Source organism: Nicotiana tomentosiformis, chromosome 8 (genome assembly GCF_000390325.3).
Source record: "Nicotiana tomentosiformis chromosome 8, ASM39032v3, whole genome shotgun sequence".
Lineage (NCBI taxonomy): Eukaryota > Viridiplantae > Streptophyta > Magnoliopsida > Solanales > Solanaceae > Nicotiana > Nicotiana tomentosiformis.
The window spans coordinates 136,989,705-137,008,554 of NC_090819.1; positions in this window are offsets into that span (position 1 = coordinate 136,989,705).

The following is an 18,850-nucleotide window of genomic DNA, read 5'->3' on the forward strand; positions in this document are numbered from 1 at the left end:
TTCGCCAATTAAGCCTAATTCTACCGCGGACCTCCAAATCATATTCCGGACACGCTCCTAATTCCAAAATCACCATACGTAGCTATTGGAATTATCAAAACTCCGCTCCTAGGTCGTTTACACATAAGTCGACATCCGGTCAATTATTTCAACTTAAGCTTCCACCATGAAATTCATTCTTCCAAGCTAACTACGAAGTACCTTAAAACCAAACCGATAATTTACATAAGTCATAATACCTCCTAGGAAGTTATTCAATACTTCAAATAGTTGAAAGTAGCGTAAATGCTTAAAATGACCGGTCGGGTCGTTACAATCTCCCCCACTTAAATATACGTTCGTCCTCGAACGAGTCTAGAAACATACCTGGAGTCTCGAATAGGCGTGGATATCTACTCCGCATCTCTCGCTCGGTCTCCCAAGTGGCCTCCTCCACAGGCTGACCTCTCCATTGCACCTTTACTGAAGCTATATCCTTTGACCTCAACCTTCGAAGCTGCCGATCCAAAATAGCCACTGGCTCCACATCATAAGTCATATCACCCTCCAACTGGACCGTGCTGAAATCCAAAACATGGGACGGATCTCCAGTATACTTCCGGAGCATGGAAATATGAAACACTGGATGCACACTCGAAAAGCTGGGTGGCAAGGCAAGCTTATAAGCCACCTCTCATATCCTCTGAAGCACCTCAAAAGGCCCAATGAACCGGGGGCTCAACTTGCCCCTCTTCCCAAACCTCATAACACCCTTCATGGGTGATACCTTCAGCAAAACCTTCTCCCCAACCATAAAAGACACATCACGGACCTTCCTATCCGCGTAGCTCTTCTGCCCAGACTGCGCCGTACGAAGCCGCTCCTGAATCAATTTTACCTTATCTAATGCGTTCTGGATCAAGTCTGTACCTAAAAGCCTAGCCTCACCCGTTTCAAACCATCCAACCGGATATCTACACCTCCTCCCAATTATACCACAATCAAATCTGATAGCATCCATTCTAGACCCAATGACCTCGTCTCATCCAACACGACTACTCTAATGACATGACACATAAATACAATCTAAATCCACAACCCGTGCAATCCGTGCACCAGATAGCAACATTCCAAATGTACCCAATCGTAACAATGACCCAAACAGGAGAACCGTTCCGCAAGCTCGACGAGTACCACCCCGACGCAATGCTAAGAACCCAACACACACCGCAGAACCATAACACACAAATCTTACACGAGGGATCATATTTCCACATAACTCTGCTGCAATATGCGATCCTATCCAAATACTGGTCCATATGAAACACCTCAAGTCACCCTGCTAAAAATCAATAACCATGCGCAATTCGACATCAAGTACCCAAAGTGCATTACCATAACCACAGAGAAGCAAACGACACCATGCCATATAAAACCCGAAAGAACACGACCAATACGTCATCAACTAAGAAATATCCAATGCTATTCTCGCTCAAATTCTGCTATAAGGCCATAATAGAACCGCACCATATGTGCATATAACCACGAATCCTAACTCCTCGTAGCCTAGAAGAGTAACTCACTGATCATTTCAGAGCACGAATAAGCTTCACATCAATCGAATGGCACATCCTTCAATAATAGTAGTATGAAGCCAATCAATCCGGGTCGGTGTAGAATACACATCCTAATTGGGCCTACCAATGGGCCCCGAATCAACTATGGTCAGCCACCAATAGATAAACAACCTCCGAAAGTCCACAATGACGGAATCATAACACCTTCTATCATCTGGCTAGCTCCGGCCACAACTTCACAGTCCACCACCATGAAATAATCTGCTCATGAGAACTCCCAATCTTCAATTCCATAGAACACATGAATCACCCTATTTGATTCCACCTCCACCGCCCGAATGCCTAACACCTCTCTCATACACAATCCTCCCACGAAAAATACTTTGAAACTTCTTCCGTGCCACCTGGTAAAAATTTGAATATCAATAATCGATCAACCAGGAGAGTGCCGCAATACCAGCGAAGTACCCATAAATCAAAACACACTGCCCCTTCTGAAATGTACACTTTCATCAAGCTATACCAGATAGTAATATCATTTACCTAGTCATCGAAAATCGTTCATGCTGCCTAAGAATTTATGTCCTTCCCTTCAGAACTGAACTGTGACCTGGTACATGTAAATCCTATTCCCGCACAACACACCACATCTATTATGCCATCATGTGACAAACATAAGAATTCTATTATTAACTCTGAGTCACTAGCAATTACATACCTTATTAGTCAGAAACCTCTTTCTTGCTTCTTTCTAGGAGAAAATCATAACACACAACCCGCTCCGTACATCGGTAGAAATTATCCGGTTTAAACCATGGTAGAACCCATCATGAACACTTTGAAATCCATTTGCACATAATCAAGCTATCTGAACCGAATTCCTCTAACTTCACCAAGCCACACAGGTTGCCAAATCCGGGAGCATTGCCACGAAGCACCTGTAGATACTAGCCACGTCATAAGTACACAAATAACCGATCATACCCATTACTGTGCTAACCCATCCTACTACCAAGTTGTCCTATTTCTCCAAGTTCTTGCTAAATTGCCTTCAAATTGCTACTTTTTCCTTGTTAGAACACTACTATCCTTAACTAAAACTTACCCCACGAACTCTAGCATAGAATCACGCCGCCCTAAAGCTTATAAGCCGCCGAATTCCCTTTTTATGTATTCCAAAGGCTCCACAACCAAAAATGCTTACTCCGAAGAGATTTTATGTGAACCTAAAACTGTTTCCTTCACCTTCTTGATACTGAAATGCATAATTCACAATGATATAAGATGCCACGAGTCTCAACACCGTTCAATGCAACTCCCAGTTTTCTAGCCATATTTATAATTCTTGAATCCATTGTACCCATTCTTGAGAGTCATCCACTCTACTCAAATCTCGAATTAACCGACCAAACGGACCAAAATGACCCGTGCCCCGTTAGCACACCAAAATCCAAGGGAAATAAAGAGTAACCCACATTCCTACGCAACCGAGCAAATTCCCGCTCCATGTACACTACATTCTTCGTGAATAACCACTCAATTATTTTATGGTCCTCCTATAACCATAAAGTGTAATACAACTTGTGTCCAGAAATTCTTTTACCCGAGTCATCCTCGATCTCGACCTATGCAAGTCATAACTGATTCATCGGTATACCCCGAACCGAAACTAATACGACCCATAATCGTGCAATCAACTCGTCAATAACAGACTCCTCCACTTAGCCTTAAGCTGCAATTATATAAAATTAGAACCCGTAAGGATTTCTCCTTCTCAATTACCAAGATCTCACCCCGTTAACCCACCAGACTTCTCGAAGTATTTTATTAAGCCTTTCATGAACATTCTGAATCTCCAGCCAAAATCACACACGCGACCTCCTACCGGGTAGCAAGTAATATTAGTCGCAAAGCTTCATCAATATCACGCTACCGCTAGCTGCACACAGGAGATAACCCACATGTGGAATTCCTTACCGACATCTACCAATGACACTGCACTGAGTGCAACGACCACTAAATTCGTAAATTCTCCTGAGTTCATGCTTTCCCACCATTTGTATAAGTCTGCACTTTCCCTATTGACATCAACTATACGTCAACAATACCTTCCGAACTCAAGTCATATTGCACCTAACATGATAATCAGATCTCCACGCCTCTATTCATTTCAAACACACTCCTTTCTGCCGTATTAAATTTTTCCTTTGTACACTAACCATCACTCCAAATAGAGTCTGCAGGACGATTCACATACTAACACGATTCCAAACCATTCTACACTTTTTCAAGGCACACGACTACCCTACTAGTGAATTCATATGCTAATCTGTCACTCTTACTTTGGTTAAATCATCTCCTTTAAGAAACTTCTCAACCTCTACTTCTCCTACTTGACCTGCTAGTACTTCAACCACCGCGAAACACTTCCCATCATGTCTTCCCTCATACTTTTCTACCCAACCGCTGCATCAAATCGAAATGTATCTCTGTCGCACCTGAACCAATAAAATGTTACCGACTCTAAGTCTCTTCAAAGATTATCTTTCCCGAGCCATCAACATCAAAATACCCATTCGCAACCACCATTACTACACAACCATTTACTCTTCTTGAGTTCAAACTCATTGACAGACATGAGAATTTAATTTTCCCCAAAATTTAACAACGTGAAAGATCCTTCAAAACATTCACACTCGAGACGGTACGTCGCATCAAAATGAAAATCCAAGCACCCAATGGCCTTCCTTTACATTCAAAGAAAACACTTCTCGTCACATTCACATAGTCTTAACACTTCCAGCAGTTACGTCATACTCACCACAAAGCCATTCCACTGCTCATCGAGCCACAATTCAACTCGTAGGGACATTATCAGACATATGAGTCCAAATGTATAGGTTACAACTGAAGCTACCGAGCCTAAGCTGCGGTTTAACCATGGCCTCAAGTCCTCCAGACTGGCTCACCACCATAACACAGAATACATAACTCAACCTTGTTCATAGAATCACAAGCCGGCGATGCACAACTAATACCGAGCGCTCATGTGCGCGTACGAGATGCGTGGAAGGAATTAAAAGAGTTATGTCTCAAACTGAATAAATTTCGCACGATAGAATACAAGAAAGTGAAATTTTCCTAAAAGTTTTGCAGCCTCTCGAAGATAAGTACAGACGTCTCCGTACCGATCTTCAAGACTCTACTAAACCCGCTCATGACTCGTGAGACCTATGTAACCTAGGCTCTGATACCAATCTGTCACGACCCAAAACTAACCCTATCGTGATAGCGCTTATCGTGGAACTAGGCAAGCCGACTCATTTCCAAAACAAATCGATATATTCATTTCAAAGATAATTTCAAGGTAAAAACCTCCATTTAAAGAGTTCAAATCAAAGAAAAATAGAAGTGCGGAAAAGAAAAGCTCGACATCGGGGTGTCACTAGTCATGAGCACATACTACAATTTATCTAACAATATCAAGGCTAACTTAGCCCAAAAAATGGCTAAATACAACTAGAGGAGGATAAGAGAGAGAAGAGCAAGGGCTGCGATCGCCAAACAGCTACCTTACTATCTCTAAGAAAACTTGTAACCAGAACACTCAATAACCGCTACCGTGTCCAGCTACACCTGAATCTGCACACAAGGTGCAGGGAGTAACGGGAGTACGCCAACTCAGTAAGTAACAACAATAAATAAAGACTGAGCAGTAGTGACGAGCAATAAAGCATGTAACGTTCATATCAGGAAATCTCAGCAAAATACCACATGCTCTTAAAAATCAAGATTTGAATCAAACATCTCGTTTAAACCCAGTTCCAGTAAAAATCATTTTAAAGACATTTTTCCAACAGTTTTTCAAACAAAGGCTCAATGCAAAGGTGAGCAAAAATTGATGAAATCATAAATAGCCATTCGGGCAGACCTCACAGTCACTAGTGCCACTCGGGCATACCTCACAATCACTCTTGTCACTCGGGCATACCTCATAATCACTCTTGCCACTCGGGCATACCTCACAATCACTCTTGCCTCCCAGTCACTCAGCACTCGGCACTCGGCACTTGGCACTCGTACTCAGTAGGTACCTGCGCTCACTGGGGGTGTGTACAGACTCCGGAGGGGATCCTTCATCCCAAGCGCTATAATCTGCACGGACAACTCACGTGAGATAATAATAAAGTATGCTGCAGGCGGGCATCCCCGATCCACACTCATCCTCACAAATCAGGCCCCCGGCCTTACTCAGTCACAAGTATGCTGCAGGCGGGCAGCCCTGATCCACACTCATCCTCACAAATCAGGCCCTCGACCTCACTCAGTCACAAGTATACCGCAGGCGGGCAGCCCCAATCCACACTCATCCTCACAAATTATGCCCTCGGCCTCAGTCAGTCATAAATATCTCAAGCCACTCGGGCATTTCAGTAAAATAGGGCATTCGGCCCAAAATATTTATATGCATCAAAATAGAGTCGTAAAATTGAGTTATGCAGTAACCAAGTATAAACATGACTGAGTATAGATTTTCAATCGAAAATAATGAGAGGATGATACGAAACAGCCCCTAAGGGTCCAAACAGCATTGGCGCAAGGCCCAAACATGTCATTTAGCCCAATTTACATAAAAATCTTTCTAAATCATATAAGTATCAATGGTTTCAACAAAGTATGACACTTTACAGTTGCTACGGGGCGGACCAAATCACAAATCCCCAATAGTGCACGCCCACACGCCCGTCACCTAGCATGTGCGTCACTTCAAAATAATAGAATGATACAAAATCCGGGGTTTCATACCCTCAGGACTAGATTTACAATCGTTACTTACCTTAACAACGCTAAACTCCTACTCCGGGATGCCCTCGTCTATGGACTCGGTCTCCAAAAGCTCTAAATCTATCCATAATCAGAATAATACTATCAACATAGGCTAAAGAATCGAATTCCAACGGAAAAACTACATAAATAGGCCAAAAAATCCGAAATCGGCCAAAATCTGGCCCCCGAGCCCATGTCTCGAAGCCAGTCAAAAATGGCATAATAATAATCCTCGTTCTATCCCGAGTCTAACCATATAAAATTCATCAAATTCCGACATCAACTCGACCCTCAAATCTTCAATTAAAGTCTTGAAGATTTCTACCATTTTCAACCCAATCTATACCCATTTGAACTCAACAATCTTTCCATAAACCTTATTGATATGTATAAATGATACTATTACACCTAAGAATCATACTCTTAATCACCCATCTTTACCCAAACTTGAAATTGAAGACTAGGGGTTAGAACCTTACCTCTTGGGCGAAGATCTTGTGATATTTCCTTGTTGGATTTCAAAGCTTGAACAAGATCTTGATGAACAAAGTACTTGAGCTTCTTCCTCTCTCTAGAACACTCTCCCTTCTGACTAAAAATATCAGATTTTTGCTCCAAAATGAGCTTCAAGGCTTATTTATCGAAGTTGGGTCGGGTTATAACAATAAAAGAATGGATACTCAAAAATATTCCGGACCAGACGACAGGCCTGGCCTCGCCAGGCTAAAGCCTGGTTATACCTGGCTTTTGGCTGGCCTCGCCAGGCTAAAGCCTGGTATTACACCTGGCCTCGCCAGGCTAAAGCTTGGTCTTACACCCGGCCTCACCAGGCTAAAGCTTGGTCCAAACACCAAATCATCCTTAGATTCAAGCCTAAGAACTTCTAAATTTCCAATTTCGCCAATTCAAGCCTAATTCTACCACAGACCTCCAAATCATATTCCGGACACGCTCCTAATTCCAAAATCACCATATGGAGCTATTGGAATTATTCAAACTTCGCTCCTAGGTCGTTTACACATAAGTCAACATCCGGTCAACTATTTCAACTTAAACTTCTAACATGAAATTTATTCTTCCAAGCTAACTCCGAAGTACCTTAAAACCAAACGATAATTTACACAAGTCATAATACCTCGTAGGAAGTTATTCAATACTTTAAATAGTTGAAAGGAGCATAAATACTTAAAATGACCGGTCGGGTTATTACACTTCAGAAAAGCTCATCGAGTCTATCCCTCAAGAAGTTAATGCGTGCTAGGAAAAAGTTATGTTCACAAATGATGACCTTCTACTAAGTGATAATCTTCATAATCGCCCGTTGTACCTGGTGGCTATATGTGTGATGAAAGGGTAAATCGAATTTTGGTTGATGGAGGATCCTTAGTGAACATCTTGCCAATTCGTACTGTGAAAGAACTTGGTATTCCCATGAATTAACTTTCAGAAAGTCGTGCAATGATCCAAGGATTCAACCAAGGGGGAAACTAGCCATAGGTGCGATCAGGTTAGGAATCACCATTGAAGATATGCAATCAAGTACATGGCTGCATGTGATCGATGCAAAGACTTCATACAACGTCTTGCTTGGAAGGCCTTGGATATATGAGAATAAAGTAGTTCCATCTACCTACCATAAATGTTTGAAATACTATGAAGGTGAAGTCGAGAAGAAGATAATTGCTGATGACGAGCCATTCACCGAGGTTGAGTCATACTTCGCTGATGCAAAGTTCTACTTGAAGAACCGCATTGTGAAGGAGCTAAAAGTTGATGATGTGATGAATGACAAGGATGACAGGTCCACGACTAAGAGAGCTGAGGTGGTTGCCGACAAAACCAAAGTTGTTACTGAGGAGGTACAACCTGACGCGAATAAATCTCATAGAGGGGATATTGCATCTTATGGAAAGAAAGTCAGTCCTGCGCTCCAATATGTCCCTAAAAAGAAGAAAGATGAAGGCGAATCATCTAATCTCCAAACTAACATGCTAAATGAGTTAACTCTTCCGTTAAAACGAATTGAGGTAGTAAAGTTGTCCTCGAAGCCACTTGCATGGTTTGTAGCCCAAAATCGTTTGCAGAATGTGGCACTCCCTATAAAACGAACATATGAAGGTTTTGATCCTAACGCTTACAGGCTATTTGCAAAAGCTGGATACAATCCCAATGAGCCGTCAAAGTTAGGAAAGCTCCCATCAGAAGCTGCGACGAGGCAACCACGTGAAAGTTTGAGCTACAAGAAACTGTCACCAGTGCGCATCTCCATACGAAGGGCGAGCAACTATTATATCACTGTAGAAGACGAATCTGCCGCTTCTAACATGCTTTCTGTCTTTGATCGACTTGGAAAATAAACTGTGAGAACTTCCGTATTTGAGAGATTGGGTCCATTAAAGAAAGGGAATAAGTTCCAGAGAAATTATCGAAATACAAGAACCCCCGCTTACCCCAAAAATCAGAAGATCTCTAAAGATTTCCAAAGTTTGGTTCCTTCTAGAATGAAGCGACAAACAAAAGTCATGGTTTCGTGCGATGAGGTACTGAAGGTGAAGCCATACACTGTGGTCTACACTAAAGAACGTGATGAAGACGAAGAAAATGTGGGTTCTTTGTATCATATTACTGCACAAGGCGAGCATGGTGTTTTATCTTTAGTAGAGGATGACAAGAAATTGGACGATGTTTCCCCGTGTTATCACATATCCTTCAACGATGAGGACCCTCAAGAAGATGAAGAAGCGAAAGATGCTCCCCCAGAACTTGAGGAAGCGGTGAAGGCAGCGATTGATGCCTTAAAAGAAGTTAACCTTGGCACCGATGAAGAACCAAGACCCACCTACCTAAGTGCTTTACTAGAAGTTGATGAAGAAAGCAATTATATTGAGTTACTCAAGGAGTTTAGGGAAGTCTTTGCTTGGAGTTACAAATAAATTCCTGACTTGGACCCTAAAGTAGCAGTCCATCACCTTGCAGTCAAGAATGATGCTCGTCCTATTAAGCAAGCTCAAAGGCGCTTTAGGCCGGACTTGGTTCCCCTAATTGAAACCGAAGTTAACAAACTCATTGAAGCTGGATTTATTCGGGAAGTTAAATACCCGACGTGGGTTTCAAGTATTGTCCCTGTAAGGAAGAATAATGGCCAAACTCGAGTGTGCATCGACTTCAGGAACCTCAACAATGCGTGTCCCAAAGATGAATTATCGCTTCCTATTCCAGAGCCGATGATCGATGCTACTACTGGGTATGAGGCAATGTCATTTATGGATGGTTCATCAGGCTATAACCAAATTCGCATGGCACCAAAAGATGAAGAGCTTACTGCATTCCGTACCTCCAAGGATATTTACTACTACATGGTAATGCCTTTTGGCTTGAAGAATGCTGGTGATACTTATCAAAGGGCTATGCAGAGTATTTTTGACGACCTTCTCCACAAAAATGTCGAATGCTATGTGGACGACTTGGTGGTAAAATCAAGAAAGAAGGGTGACCACTTGAAAGACTTGAGAATGTTGTTTGAGTTGCTCCGGATGTACCAACTTAGGATGAATCCATTGAAATGCGCCTTTAGAGTTACTTCAGGAAAGTTGCTTGGTTTCATTGTCCGACATCGAGGGATTGAAATTGATCAAGCCAAAGTAGATGCAATATTGAAAATGCCTGAGCCTCAGGATATTCACGAATTGAAAAGTTTGCAAGGAAAGTTGGCGTACCTTTAGGAGATTCATCTCAAACCTAGTTGGGCGGTGCCAACCTTTTAGTTGCCTTATGAATAAAGGTGCCCCTTTCAAATGGGACCAAGCATGTAGCAATGCCATTGAGAGCATTAAATCCTACTTGATGAAGCCTCTAATTTTAGCAGCTCCTATACTTGGAAAGCCGCGGATACTATATATTTCACAACAAGAAAGGTCTGTTGGAGCACTGTTGGCCCATAAAAATAGTGAGGGGAAAGAAAACTCTCTTTACTACTTGAGCAGGATGATGACACCAAACGAGCTGAATTATTCGCCAATTGAAAAGTTGTGTTTGGCGCTAGTCTTCTCAATTCAAAAGTTAAAGCGCTACTCTCAAGCTCATGTTGTTCGTCTTGTTTCTAAAGCAAATCCCATCAAGTTCGTGATGTCAAAACCTGTTCTTAGTGATCGACTAACGAGATGGTATCTCCAATTTCAACAATTTGATATTTTGTACATCCCTCAAAAGGCTGTAAAAGGTTAAGCATTGGCAGACTTCTTGGCAGATCACCCTATACCTCATGATTGGGAGCTCACTGACGAACTACCTGATGAGGACGCAATGGTCATTGAAGTTCAACCTTCATGGAAGATGTACTTTGATGGTGCTGCATATCGCGGAGGAGCCAATGCTGCCGTGCTGGTGTAGTATTTGTCACTTCTCAAGGTGAAGTTATGCTCTACTCTTTTACGTTGACGCAACTCTGCTCTAATAACGTTGCTGAGTATCAAGCACTAATACTTGGGCTTGAAATGGCTGTCGAAATGAAGCGATTGCAATTGCAAGTCTTTGGTGACTCTCAGTTGATGATCAACCAGCTTTTAGGTAGTTACGAGGTCAAGAAACCTGAACTACGCCCATATCTTGATTATGCTACAAAATTAATGGGATGGGTCGGTGACGTGACTATTCAACATGTGCCAAGGAAAGAAAATAAGAAGGTTGATGCTTTAGCTGCCCTAGCTTCATCATTAACCCTGCCTGATCAAGCGCAAGTTACTGTCTGCCAAAAATGGGTAGTACCGTCGCCAAATGAGGTTGGAGGTGAGGGAAATAAACTCAAGTATCTTGTCGCTGTTTCTGAAGCTGAGAAAGAAGAATGGAGACAACCCATTATCGACTACTTAAGATATGGGATACTTCCAGAAAATCCGAAGAGAAGGACTGAAATCCACCGTCGTGCACCTCGCTTCCTTTTCTACAAAGATACTCTATACAGAAGGTCATTCGAGGGAGTACTCTTGCGATGCTTAGGGAAAGAAGAAGCACTCCAAGCTTTGAAAGAGGCACATTCTGGGGTATGTGGGTCACACCAGTCTGGACCAAAGCTCTACTTCCATGTAAAAAGGATGGGATATTATTGGCCAACGATGGTAAAAGATTACTTGGACTACCCTCGAAGATGCAAGGCTTTTCAATTCCATACGAATTTTATTCATCAACCTCCTGAAGTGTTGCACCCGACTGTGGCATCCTGGCCGTTTGTCGCTTGGGGATTGGATGTTGTTGGACCACTGCCAAATTCCTTTGGTGGGCACCTATACATCTTGGCTGCAACTGACTACTTCTCAAAATGGGCTGAAGTTGTTGCTCTTAAGGAGGTAAAGAAGGAAAATGTTGCAATTTTCATCCGAGTAAACATAATCTATCGCTTTGGCATTCCTCGTTACATAATAACGGATAATGGAAAGCCATTCGATAATAAGTTGATGAACAAGATTTGTGATCTCTTTGGCTTCAAGCAACATAACTCTTCGATGTACAATGTTGCCGCCAATGGTCTAGCTGAGGCATTCAACAAAACTCTATGCAACTTGTTAAAGAAGGTCGTCTCCAAATCCAAACGAGATTGGAATGACCGTATGGAAGAAGCTCTATGGGCATATAAGATGACTCACCGCACGCCAACACAAGTGACTCCTTATTTACTCGTTTATGGAGTCGAAGTCGTCTTGCCACTCGAGCGTTAAATACTTTCATTATGACTGGATATTTAAGAAGGAATCACTGATGAAGAAAATGCTCGACTTCGATTAGCAGAGTTGAAGGTTCTTGATGAGAAGAAGTTGGAAGCTCAATAGAGTCTTGAATGTTATCAAGCTCGATTGTCTCGCGCCTTCAATAAAAGAGTTCGCCCGAGATCCTTTCAAGTAGAAAATCAAGTCCTCGCCATACGAAGACCCATTATTACTTCTCATAAACCTGTAGGGAAGTTCACTTTAAAATGGGATGGGCCATATATCGTACAAGAAGCTTACTCAAGTGGGGCTTATAAGCTGGTTGATGCAGATAGCATGAGAATCGGCCCCATCAATGGTAAGTTTTTGAAGAAGTATTATCCTTGAAATTGCAACGCTCCTTGTCGCATGAGCCTAAACTGCATGTTCCTTTACTCCTGGCTCGCAAGAGTATAAACTGGGTACGACCCAAAAAAAAAGTCCGCTAGGTTGAAAACCTCAAAAGAAGCGGCCTAGGAAAAAGTTAGGACATAAAAAAATAGTCCGCTAGGTTGAAAACCCTCGAAAGAGGCAGCCTAGGCAAGAGTTAGGATATATAAAAAAAAATATATCACCCATTATGAACTACGGTATGACATTCTCTTCACCGAGGTACGCATGCAGCTTAGAGTTTCATTCTGAGTTCAGTCGCATAAGTTCAAAAGATACATAATCCCCCAATCGTTGTCTGAATGAAGTACGATGGAATGTAATCCATTCAATCAGCACTTGAAAGTCAAGTTGAGATACCATTTTTCTGTTAAACTTTGGATCCCATTTGATTTAAAGGGGGAAAGCCACTATGGTAAATTGGTGTCTTCAATGAAATGATTAATATCTTTTAGGGAGCTGCCAAGCATTTGCATTGAAGTCCGGGGATTCGCTATGCCTTCATGTTCGCCAAACCTACAAGTTTGTTTTTGCTGTTTTGCCTTCACGACATTTCAAATTCAGTGAGATTTGAACCCAAGGCATTTGGTGAGAATGAAGCTCTTGAGTTTCAATTTCTGACAATTAAAAAGGTCTTACAATCTCAAGGCTTCCACACCAAGATACAAATTGTTTTTGGTGAAGTCGCGCTAATTTGGAGTTGTCGGCATATCAAAAACCAAAGTCGACTTCGAACTATCATCTGAAACTATCCTTAAGGCATTAAATTTTATATTTTGGATGTATTTTAAATTTTGATATTTAGTTTACAAGAAATCAAATGGTTCGTGATTTCGACATCACTACTTCAGGATACAAAACTTTTGGCGAAGTCGCGCAAATCTGAAATCGTCAGTGTGTCAGAATTTAGTATTGACTTCGAAATATTATCTGAATCTATCCTTAATGCATTAAATTTTGAATTTTGGATATGTTATAGATTTGGAAGTTCAGTTTCCAATAGATTAAACGGTTCGTGATTTCGACATTCCTACATCAAGATACAAATATTTTGGTGAAGTTGTGCAAATCTGAAATCGTCGTCGCGTCAGAATTTAATATTGACTTCAAACTATTATCTGAAACTATCATTAAGGCATTAAATCTTTAATTTTATATATGTTATAGATTTGCAAGCTAATTTTTTTTAAAATCAAACGGTTCATGATTTTGACTTTTCTACACCAAGATATGATTCTTTTGGTGAGACTGCGCAAATCTGAAATTTTCAACGTGGTGGAATCTAAAGTTGGATATAAAATATTATCTGGGGAGATTTTGAAGGTGTTTGATTCTAAGTTTTGGATATGTTTTAGATATTGAAGTCTAATTTTCGAGAAATCAAACGATTCATTATTTGGACTCTCCCACGACAAGATACGAATCTTTCGTTATAAGCGCGTAAAGCTGAAATTTATGCGACTAAGATAAAAGTCGGACAATGTTAAGCAAAAGGGAAGCAATCTTATTTAAGATGAAATAAATATCCACTAGGTCAATCTAACATAAAGATAAAATGGGAGATAATGCTAATCATACAAATTTTGCGTAGGTCACAACCATTCCAAAGGTACAATAAAATCAATTAATTTCACAACAGATAGTCCACGACTCAACACAATGTATATAAAATCTCAAAAACAACCACAAGAATAGGAAAATAATTCATCATATGACAACACCTTCTTTAATCTAAATTTTAGATAAATATATAAATGCCTCAATTTAAACTTTTTTAATTAATTATTTGCAGATGAAAAATCATAATGTGATTATTTCCAAGAAATATCAAATCAACAAACACACGGAATTTACATAAAAATCCAAGTGGCAATCACATCAAATTATCATACAAAATACAAACTCGACTAACAGGGAATGAGGCATGACAAATCAAGGATTTACTATGTTCACACAATTTTTCAATTTAATACATAAGGGCGTCTTCAAATTTCAATCGATATAATTTGCACATATAAACCAAGTACGTACTCGTCACCTCGCGTACATGGTTTTCAATTACACAATTTTCACATAAGACTCAATGCCTAATAGGTATTTTCCCCACTCAAGGTTAGGCAAGATACTTACCTTTTTGAAGTTAGGCCGATGTTCTAAAATAGCCTTCTTGCTTGAATTGACCACCAGACAGCTCAAATCTATTCAAATTGATTGTATTACTTCATTAAAATTCATCAAAAATAATTCTGGATAATACAACGTTGACTTAAAATTTCACATTAAAAAGGCAACCAAAGTCAACGCGGGGCCCGCCTCTCGGAACTCGACAGAATTTTCACGAAATCTGAACACCCATTCCGATACGAGTTCAACCATACCAATTTTATCAAATTCCGATTACGAATCGACCTCCAAATCTAAAATTTTTATTTTTGAAAGATTTTACAAAAATCTCAATTTTTTAACGATAGATTCATGAAAGACATACTTTTTAATTTTGTCTATCCGCATATATGCTTTTGGGGACATATTCATCGTAATATTACATGCATCTTTGAATGGCATTTTCCCTACTAATATTAATATATGACTCCTCCTTTGTTTGAATCTAGCCTTGGTTTCATAATCTCTAGCACTAAGACGTGTTAAATCAAAACCTAAGAAAGAAAAAATGCATGCAAAAAAGGTAAGGCGACATGAATAGACAGAAATATTATTGAGTTACTATTTGTTTTTCTCTTGGCTTATTTAAATATAGTTATTAAAATCTATATTCATTTTACTTTTTCATTAAGAGACAAACATTAATTAGTTCTCCACTTATTCCGAAAGGAGTCAACCTTTTCGTCTCAAATCCATCTTTAAAAAATAAATGCAATATTTTCAGGACAAAAGCGTTTTTATATGAAATTAAACAGATTTACTCTGTGAATCAATTAAAAACGCTACTCTTGCAGAAATAGCAATGCTCATGTATGACCATTTTTGTCAAAACTACTCATTCTAATTAAAGGAATAAAGTTTTGATTACATATGGAATGACGTCCAATACCACTAAACCAGTACTATAGCTAAATGCTATTGACCACTTATCAACTAATTTGGTGATTATTGCCATCGTTATAATTAAGATGTGTGAACTCACGTGTCACTATGGCTATAGCTCTGACATAACATTATTACAATATTAAAAGTAGATTATGGGATTATATTAATCCTCAAGAGCCCTTGATTGTTAGTCACGATTAGGGGTGTCAAAAGGTCGTGTCGTGTCGGATATGATTCGAATAAAAAACGGGTAATAATGTTGGATAAAATATTCGACCCGAACCATATTTAATACGAATAATAAATGGATTAATCGGCGGATAAATGGATAATCGTATTATCCATTCATGACTTCACATTAGCCTCAACCTCTAATATAAATTTGCTGCCATTTGCAAACATATGTTCCGTTAAGGCACCATATCCGGTGCTTACCTAATTTGGAAGAATCTATCTATCATAGAATAGGGACTCCACTAGAACAAAAAGATCCAAGCTGATTTCACCAAGAAAAGTTATAAAGCTGCGTTTGCTAAAAATTAAAATACTTCCCACATATTTATAGCAAGTATTTTTTTTTAATTTTTTTATAAAGTAATATTTATAAAATGAGCTTAAGACTTGGAATTATCTATGTCTCAACTCTTTAGAATCATTCATAAATTATCAACATGCAACTAAAGCAAAACCATTGAATCAAACTCTTTCTTTTGAGCTATTTGAGAGTTAGGGTAAACTGAAGTGAGAGAAAGTATGGGAATTAGGGTAAAATTTAGGGGGAGGAGGGGGTACGCAACTGACCGTGAGAGAAGGTGTGGGAATTAGGGTAAAAAAGGGGATTTTATAAAGGCGAAAATGCTTTTGGGGAGCTTTTGACTGTATTACCCATTGGATATCCGGTGGTTACTCATTTAAAAAATGAATAATATGGGTAATATTCGTATTTGATCCGTTTTTAAAATGTTCATTATTCAATCCATATTTTAGTGGATAATATGAGTGGTTACTTATTTTCTTTTTTTCATTTTAACACCCTAGTCACGACCCTTTTTCCCCCCAATAAATTAGATTCAATGCAAAGCACTATGATTATTTTTGCTATTAAGAATGAGAAGGAAGAAAAATCTTTAAGGACAAATTCTGGATTAGTCTTTCCAAAGAACGTTAAACCAAATATCCATTGTGAATTTAAAAAAATTATTGATGATTTATGTGACACCAACTAGCAACTCTAAAGGACTCTTAGTTAGGAATTAGTCAATGCATCATGCATTTCAGCTTTCACCCGTTCAACTTTTTGGGACACATGTCCCGAATTGTCCTGAAATTAAGATTTTTAGGTAAACATTTTCAGGATAAAAAATAAGTATAGGCTAATCTCAAATTATATGTGTACTTCGCCCACGATTTATGTTTGTATCAACTAGTTTATAAAAGGAAAATTCAAAAGAGAATTTTTCAGAAACCACTATATTTTAGTAATTATTAGCTTTTCATAACTACCATTTACTAAATTACTCCCTATAGCTATGTTTTAACTTGTTATAGAGTGTATTCTATGTATTTAAGCTAATGTATTCATGAATATACTATGAAAAGTCAGCGGAAAAAAGGGAATTACAGCTAACGTATACACTGTATTCATATGTATTCGCGAGCTGTATTCGTGAATACAGTAACAGAATTTGCGAAAAAAAGGGATTCAGCTGTTTAAAAACGGTAAGTGAATCAATTAACGCTATAGACTCCTAATATAACTCAACAAACTCAATAATAACATACAAAAATTATATTTTCAGTTATAGAAAAGATTCTCAACCGAAAAATAACCCCAAAACAGAGCAATCTTCAGAGATTCAATCCATCCTTTCTTTTTTCAATGGTATCTTTACTAAAATATTTTTTAGTGGTATCTTTACAAATAGATTTATATATTGAAATAATATAATTACATTGAATACAGTTAAATACATAAAAATACATTGAATACATGAAGTATAGCATGTCATCTATAGTGCAAAAACATATGAATACATACTGCAGATACATTTGAATACATATATACATTTAAATACATAAATTATATTAATTAAAAAAAATATATGAATACATTCTACAATACATTGAATACATATTGCTGAATATATACTGTTGGACAAAACAACAAAACAAAGTGAAGTTTTGAAATTATATAATTACATTGAATACAGTTAAATACAGTGAATATATTGAAAAAGTAGAAAAAACTAAAGACACTGAATACAATGAAATACATGGAATACAACGAGATACATTGAAATACAATGAAAAAAAAGGTAACAGACTCTTCAAGTTCCTCAGCCCCAAACTCCGTCCCCAATACACCGATATCCAGGCCGCCGCCATGTGGGGCGTCACCGCGGGTACCGGCGCCCTCCGAGTCGTCCAGGTAGTGAATCTCTCATTTATGCTTTGAAAATTTTGAGATCTGCACTTGTATTTCTCCAGATCTTTGTTTCTACTTACCACAACTCTTTGGAGAAAAAAATGTTGAATGCAGCACAACAAGGAAGGGGGGAAGTGGTCGCCGACTAGATCTGTCATTGGCGGAACACAACCCCTGCTAGGATTTCTAAAGCAGCGAAGGAAAAATCGGGGGAAAAAGAGAAGAACGAGGAAATAAAAAGGAGGAGAGAGGGAGATAGAAGTTTACTTTCTATAAGGTAATTTTGTGAGAGAAAAAAAAAAAGAAAGAAAGAGAGAGAAAAATAATATACAGCGTATTTAATGACTTAATGGTAGGAAGTGATCATAAATAGATATTTTACTATAAAAATTAAAAGATAGCTATATGAGATAATTTTTTAAAAGGATATTTATTTATAATAAATAATGTATCAACCTTTGCTATAAACGGTAAAATTTCCAATTCAAAAAGCAAAATGAAGTCCACACTCCATATTGTACAATCGTTCCAATATGGGCCAATCCCGTATGCTCCACTTATGTTATACAGCCCAATCGTTCATTCCTATTTACTTTTTGGACGAGAACACTATATTCACATAATTGACTTGTTAAAAAAATGTGTTTATCCAAATATTAAGTCAACCAAATCTCTAGATCTATGTTTCTCTTCATCTTTTTTCCTTTAGAAGTTTAGGTACTATTACCTCAGTCAGTTCCAGTTTATGTGAACCTATTTTTTTTTGGGTCAATTTAAAAAAGAATGACCCCTTTCTAAATTTGAAAATAATTTTACTTAAACTTACAATTCTACCCTTAATGAGAAGCTTTTATAACCATACAAAT